We start from the raw sequence: 8,246 nt of genomic DNA, 5'->3' as shown, positions 1-8,246 counted from the left end.
TTAAACTTATAATATATTAAAAATATATTTTACTCACAATTTTATCACAAAATTAATAAATTTATTTATTTTGAAATATGTAAAATTATAAGATTTTTGTAATATTTTAATTGTTTTAAAAACCATTTAATATTAAATAGGTAAATTAAAATAATATCCAAGGAATTCTTGAACTTGCGGCAGTTTTAATAATAACTCATTAATGCGAAATAAGTAAATCTAAAAATAAATATGTTCATACATATATGCAAATTTAGAAAATTTCATATTAATATTATTATTATTAATAATTTCTTTTAGGGCATAAAACACGAAAATAAATCATGTTTAAGTAATAATTTTTTAATAATGGAATTATACATGCTTCTTAAGTATTCCTGTCCAATATTTCTTTAAAATGTATATATTCATTAGAATTTCGCTGTTGTCCATACTGATCGACAATGCAATCGCTGTGGAGCTGAAGATAAAATGGCGGTGGACCTAAAGATCAAATAAAATTCGAAATATGGATAAAAAAGCTTGTGACCGTTTGAAAGGAATGGGTATAAAGCCCTTTACAAACACCCAATATTCTCACTTCTATTTTCATGTTCATTTCCTTCCTCTCTATGTAGTCTGGTTTTTCTTCATTGCGTGGTTTATTGCATTTCTATTTGTTTGGTCCATGGCATGGCCATGCCTGTTTATTGGTTTTTACAGTTTTTTTGAGTATCAGGTTTTTCATTTTAATCTGGTTGTGGTTGGCGGTTTTTTGATGATTGTTTGTTTGTTTTTTTTTTTAATTTTCTCTGTGTTTCGTTTGCTCGTCCGATTTTATTTTGTTGCGGGAAGCAGAACATAAGAGAGAGATAGAAATGAATTCCTGATTTCAGATTTCTATACAGAAATGAATCATCGCTGTAAAGCCAGGTTTGCTTATTTTTAGATTAAATTTGAATTTAGGATCACAGAATATCACTGGAATCTTTACGTCTATAAATTTTTGAACAGATATGTATAGAACAGAGTGTGGTCTGGTAGATAATTTTTGTATGGAAATTACAGGTGATTTAGAGTCGAGAAAGAGCAATTCAAAGTAAAACGCGTCTGTATTCCTCTATTACTGGTTCATCTGGGTTTTGGCTTAGATCTGTTTTATTTATTTGTAATATTGAAATGAACCCTGATCACAGTGCTTTGCAGGAGGAGCCGCCACTGAGGGACAAAACGAGTTGTGAATATTATGGAAATTGTTTTGGCCGGTAAATGTAAGTTCATTTCATTATCTTCTTCCCCATTTGTTCGCATATTTTTCCCATTTATCCATAATTTAATCTCCTTGCATGAAGAATAGTTTTTCGCCTATTTTTCCTATTTATCCATAATTTAATCTTATTGTCCTTGATATTATTCCCCATTTGCCCTCCCTTTAATCTTGATTAGCGTTTGCTGCAATTTTTTTCTATTTTCTCATAAGTTAAATTTCTTTTGCCATTTGCCCAAAATTTAATCTCTAATAACCGTTTTCAGCTTTCGATGATTTGATTGATTCCGAATTTTGCAGTGTTGTTTGTTCTTGTGATAAAGCTTGAGTTCAATGCTTAATTGAATCTCTCTTTCAATCTTCTGTTATCCCTCTGAGGCCGTGTTTGGATGGTTTGTAGGTGAGCTACTTGGAGGAAAAACAGAAGATGAACAACAACTTCATTTTCCCAAACGTGGAAGTTCAATCGGTTTATATGATGTGGGCAACTGCGGTCGTTCTCGCCATTATAGCCTCACTAAACCTTCTCCCGCGCAGCATTAGCTTCCGCTTACACGCCGGTAGGACACATTCACCCTTCTTGTTTTTTTTACAGTGTTAGGTTGGATGCAGTTATGAGATTTTTTCTGATGGTTTGTTAAGTAAGGTGAGTTTTGAGATAAATGACGCATGTAGTTTAAGTACAATTGACTGACGTGAGACCACACTAACCCTACCTAAAATTATAACAGCCCCTTAACCTAGCTAAAATTTCAACGAAAATTATAACACCCCCTTGACTGACGTGAGACCACACTAACCCTACCTAAAATTATAACAGCCCCTTAACCTAGCTAAAATTTCAACGAAAATTATAACACCCCCTTAACCTAGCTAAAGTTTTACACAAAATATCCATTAACCTTTTAGCTTTGGATACCCAAAACCATATACCTTAATTTTAACAAATTTAATATAACGTATCCAACATTATATTGCATTCCTTGACAAAAGTATATAAACGATATGGCCTAGTGAGAATATGGTTCTTCTATTAGGTCCACTCAAGATGTTATAGGTGTAGGGTATATTAACGTAAGCAACATATGTTGGTTTCTATTTCTTTTTAGTATTAATGTTAGTAACATAGGCTCCCTTTTGCAGCCAGTTAGATTTGATCCTGGGTTTGTTCAGGATAACTCTCATCAGTGTTATTGCTAGGGTTTTGCATTTCCATCATCGAAAATTTAGGGAAGCGCTTGAGATTGAAAAGAGGCCAAGCAATCTTAATAGAGAGGATGGTGGGAAAATCAATAGGTGTTGGGTCCCAGCACTCTCTTGGCCAAGCAATCTTAATAGAGAGGATGGTGGGAAAATCAATAGGTGTTGGGTCCCAGCACTCTCTTCCTAATCGTTTTTTCCGCCCTCCTCTTAAGGGTTTTTTTTTTTTTTTTTTTAATTTATTATTATTATTATTATTTTTAATTTAATTTATTTTTTTAATTTTTTTTTTTTAATTTTTTTTTTCTCTTCATTATTTTTTCCTTTCATTAATTATTTAATTATTTTTTAGAGTTAATTTTTTCATTTCTTATAGTCCTTTAATTTTCCATGTGATTTCTAATTAGCTTTTAATTTTAATAATACTTATGAATAATCACCCATTTCAATTATCTTTATATATATATTTTATATTATTTATTATAAGGTCCCTTATATAACTAATTTTCTATTTAAATTCTAATCAACTTATATTTTTAACTAATTTTCTAACTAACCTAATGTCCTCATGATTTTACTTTATTTTATTATAAGGTCCTTTATGTAACTAATTTTCCATTTAATTATTAATCAACTTTTTATTTTATATATTTGTTTTTAGGCATTTAATTTATTCATATATTATAAGGTCTTTTATCTAACTAAATTTCCTTTTAAATACTATTTAACTTATAATTTTAATAATAATATTTTTTTGAACTAAATACCCATTAAAAATATTTTTATATTTTTAAGGGATTGGTCCTAAATATTACTAATTAAATTAATAAAATAATTTTGACCCTGGTCCTATAGTTAAACTAGCCGTTGGTCAAGTTAGCTGTTGGAGGTTCTGCACAGACTATTTAACTATTTAACTTGCTAAGCTGGATCTGTTTCTTCAACTTGTCCTGACCATGAACCACACTAGTTGGTTCGAAACGCGTCGACAAATGGTATCCCATGTGATTTTCGCCGAAAAATCTCTAACAAAATTAAATAATATTATTAAGAATCAATATAAAGTAATTTTAATTCTAGATTTACCAAACATATTTAGAAGTGTAAATAGTTCTTCAAGTTTAGGACAAAATTTGCATATTAAGAGATTTGATCCATTATCATCTTACTCTTTTCCCAACTTTGAATTAATTCACCATGTCTACTAATAATTTCAAGGATAAAATGAAAAATAATACCATATTTATAAGGTTCCTCACACAAGGGTGTCATTTACTACGGATAAAGTTCTCGACGATCACAACTACAAGTCATAGTGGATTTTGGATTATCTGGATTGAGCACAATTTATTATCTCTATTTAGAGATGACCCCATGACTTTTTATAAGGAAGCACATGTTCTTAACTATTAGGTCCACTCATGTGACGTGTTATAAAAATGCACATGTTCTTAACTATTAGATGTACTCATCCATATTTGTAAACGAAATATTTCAATTACTATGATATTTATATTTAGTTAATAACTATATAAAAAATTTTAGTTAAAATAATTTTTTTTTCTCATTCATACATATATAAATAACATGTGTTTTTTAAATAAAACATGTATTTTTTTTAATAAAACATGTAAAAAAAATATACATGTAATTATATATGTAGTATAAAATTTTTAATAGAATTATATATATATATATATAAGTAAAATAAAATAATAATGGTAGTGTTAATAAAAATAAAAATAAAAACATAAATGTGAAATTCATAAATATCATAAACATTATTAAAAAAAATTAATATAGATCTATTGATGATGATGATGATGGTGGTTAACGTCCGTTGAGACCAAATAATGATCTATCGGACCTAAAAAGACAAATTATTTATTTTGATTTAAGATTTTATTCCTATGCTCAAAAAGCTTGGAGAGAAGCCTCCCGAGTTCACTATAATTTTGGCATTGTAAAAGGCTAGGAAGGTCAGTATTGTAACAAAGGTTGTGAAATTGAGATCTAATGTGGTTGTATGCAGGGCACTCTAAGAGGAAGTGGTTTTCATCCTCGATGCTCCTATTCTCACAAATATGGCAGATCCTTTCTATCCATGGCGTTTTAGGAACTGCCCAACGGCCAGTTTCACTATGGAGCTCATGAGAATTCGTTCTAATCTTTGCTATATTAGTTTTCTTCTTTGAGCTAGTTAAAATAGAGAGATACTTTTGATCTTCAACGGTGGGGTTGATGACCTTCTTATAATAACTTAATTTTCTTTTAGACGCTAAATCTTTCTCACACCACAATTTTTCTTTGAACTTAGAAGTAACAATATCTTTAATGTTATTTATGTTTTGCAAAGCACCATTCTCATTGATCTCCCAATAGTTTAACCAGGCCCTTGTGTCCTTATGCCATCTTCGGTTAAGCCTTAGGTGGTTTTGGCTGGAATTTAAAGCTAGCTTAGGAAGTCTATGATTGTCTATGTTATTGAGCTTGTGCTTGTACACCTGAAACCTGAGCATAGCTAGGCTCTCAATAGGAGAAAGACCTGCTTCTATAAAGAGAATAGGATAGGGAGAGATCAAATTTTTTTTGTTATTAAAGCACAAATCAGTAAATCTATATTAATAAAATAAGCCAACTAAACTAATATTAATATCAAATAATTATATTTTTATTTTTTTAATTTTTTTTTGGTTTATTAAACAAATTACTTATAAAATTATTATTAAAATTAAGTTGAGAATATATTTATAATAAATATTATTTCAAAAACAATAAAAATAAACACTATTTATATTATTCAAAAACAATATAAATAAATATTATTTCAAAACAATATAGAGTAAATGTATTTGTTTTAATATAATGAGTTAATGATATAAGGGTAAAATATGTTTGATGCAAGTAAATACCTAAATTAAAAATTTTCGAAAACAAGGATAATAAACAGACTCACATTTATATAGAATAGATAGTAATAATTCTTTATGTTATAAATTTATTAAATTACAATAATTTTTTCAATAAACTAGAAAATATACACCCAAAAAAGCCTCTAAATAAAGAAATGTAGTCACCCCTGCAATAAAGATCCAAACGCATTAATTTATTAAGATAAATCTGCACAATGAATGTTATCGTCCTCTCACATATATGTGTCTACTTTGGCTACGCCAAAACAAAAATAAAATTTCTCGCGGGGAAGCGGACTAGCGATATGGCCGGCCCATTTTGAGAAACATGGTGCTGCTGCATTCGTCAACCCCATCGGGCAGAGCCCTCAGTGTCCTCACCACTCCCCCCCGGTTAGTATATTTCTCACCTCCTATAGAACTTTCATCTGTACTGGTTCTGAATTTGGGTTCTTTCGTATGAGCTCGATGCAAAAAAAATCGCGACTTCCACGACTTATCTGAACTTTGGTAGCGAAAATTTGGGAGATAAATTCAAATTCAGTATTCAACAATTCCTTTAGAATTATATTGGCAATTTTCACACGGTTATTTCTCAATAATGCTCACGGAGTTTGTGATTCACTGAGGGCAAATGCCGTTTTCATATTAAGTTATTTCATTCATACCGAAGTTGTTCTCTGATAGTGTATCTACCATATGCAATGTTCTTCTACAATTTATTTTATATTATGAAACTACCTATTCTCTAGGTTACCAATGCTCCCAGCTTAATATTCTCTCGCTGCTCTTTTCTGGGCCGGAGGAGAGTGCTCTCGCTAGCCCGGGGCGGAAGTGGATTTTCCGTAGACAAGCAAGAGAGAGTCATTTCCCGTAGCACAGGCAAGCCTGAGCACTTAATTATTTTTCGGCACATTTCCCACCCCGCAGGATAGACAAGAGTGAATGCATTATTTATTGGTTGGGAGGAAAGGACCCCACAGGGCAAGAATGCCGCCTTTCAAATTACTTATTGATTGGTTGGGAGGATGGGATCCATCATTCCCGTGAGACGGATCGCACGGCGAATGATTTCACAGGCTCAAAATTAAATTTATGTCCTGATTTTGGGTATGCTTCTTGAAAAGTTCAATCCATCTCAAGTGGAAACTTGATTGTTGTCGCAGGTGCAAATTCAGGATTTCCGCCATTTTCTCCTGAATTCTAGAATTTTGTAGTAATTAACATTTTTCTTTTGAATCATTTTGGTTTTGATTTTGAGTCGGTGAAGCTTAGGGCTCAAACATAAAAATGTCCTTCTTAGGCATCAACATTCTCGCTGTGCCTTGAGAGGTTTTCACTGGCTGCATACAATTTTTTGATCATCATGGTGTATCTGCTTAGGACATGCTCGTTGCCATCCCAGTGACCAGGGTCTATGAGACATGCTCGAATGTTTGATTTTTTTCATGACTAGGGAACTTAATCCTGGGACCTCTGATTGAAATCCAGACAATCTAATGAAGTTTGTGTCTACTTTGTAACAGAGGAATGAGGACTGGAGTATTAAACCTTTTCTCATCTAATTGATGCATCTGGGTTCTGTGTTGTCTCTTGTACTACCTAAAATGTAGCTTTCATCCAACAAACTGCAGTCTGGATTCTTGAATAAAGGAAGCTTTTTATTCAATTTTATCACTAGTTTTTATGTTTGACATCTTTCATTTAACTATCCTTCTTCCTTCTTGCTGTGCTTCAAATTGCAAATGATGGAAATTGTTTACCATGCAATCCCAGCAAGTCAGTTCTAGGATGTGATTCTGCATTTCATTAGTATTTTTTTTGCCCAAGAAAAACCTTGCTGGGAAACCCCTGGGCACTTCCCTGCATTTTGCAGATGGTACCCAGTGTAAGCCAATTGGCACATGATCCAGTAGGGACATTAAGTAAGGCACACAACAGAGGCACCCAGCTCGGGGGATTGACCCTGAGATCCGCTCCATCCAACTCAAAGAACTCAACTGCTTGAGCTCATCCACCAGGCTGTTTCCATTTATATTTATCTGATAAACTTAGCGATTGTAAAATTTAGAAGCAAGAAAATAAATGTAACTATATACAACAAATACTATTTCAAAAAATACAGTTTAAACTTGAAACTGCATCTAAAATCTATTGTGCGCTTTGAATTTGCTCCAGTATGCATTTGCAGATAAGAGTGTGAAGACCAGGTGCTAATGTACCGTGATTAAATCTGAATTTGAGTGCATAATTATTACTGGATTTTGGAATTTGTATTGCTTTATCTTATGGCACTCAGGAATAGCCTTGTCAGTCCCACATTATGTTGGCGATTTGCCAAATTTTCTACTGCCATTGACCTATTCTTTTGATCACCCATGAACATCAATAAAATAATCTTTTCTTATCTGAACAGTCATGTAAACTCAATAGTAAATACCACATATTGGATGATAATTGTGTAGTATAACTGTAACAATTACAATAGTCATTGGTGTCAGACATTCTCAGTCTTAGATTTACATTGCTAAGGATTGTGTTTCTTTTTTTTTTTGCTTTTTTTGGTCAAATAAGAGTGGAGCCTTCAATTAACCAAAAACATGATTACATATAGTACACGTTTTTACAAGTGTAAAGACCAGTAAAAGACAGACCAGGGTCAACAATACCCTAAACATCACACATCAAACAAATTTACCCTCTTTTACCAAAAGACTAATTGCGAATAAATCCCCGCCGTCGGTCTGGTTCTTGATCCGGTGGTTGACACAACATCGCTTCGGAAACTTGCTCACCCCTTAACCGCTTTCCGGACCCGATAACGCCAATAAACCTTTGGTCTATAAAATATCGGGTCCGCTCTTAGCCTTAACCTCCCTCCACTTTGA

General features: G+C 32.3%; 1 long non-coding RNA gene across 1 annotated transcript; it reads left to right on the top strand.

The window, feature by feature from the left end:
* Positions 1-598: 598 nt before the first annotated feature.
* LOC149194313 (uncharacterized) lies at positions 599-1,720 on the top strand. The gene is made up of 3 exons (XR_016255061.1): positions 599-912; positions 1,176-1,250; positions 1,647-1,720. It is a non-coding gene; the product is annotated as an uncharacterized LOC149194313 (long non-coding RNA).
* The last annotated feature ends 6,526 nt before the right edge of the window (positions 1,721-8,246 follow it).

The sequence above is a fragment of the Pinus tabuliformis genome, chromosome 2_2, assembly GCF_031772625.1.
Source record: "Pinus tabuliformis cultivar Carrire ecotype Pingquan chromosome 2_2, CPIR1, whole genome shotgun sequence".
NCBI classification, from domain to species: Eukaryota; Viridiplantae; Streptophyta; class Pinopsida; order Pinales; family Pinaceae; genus Pinus; species Pinus tabuliformis.
This window is presented reverse-complemented; position numbering and strand designations above follow the sequence as displayed.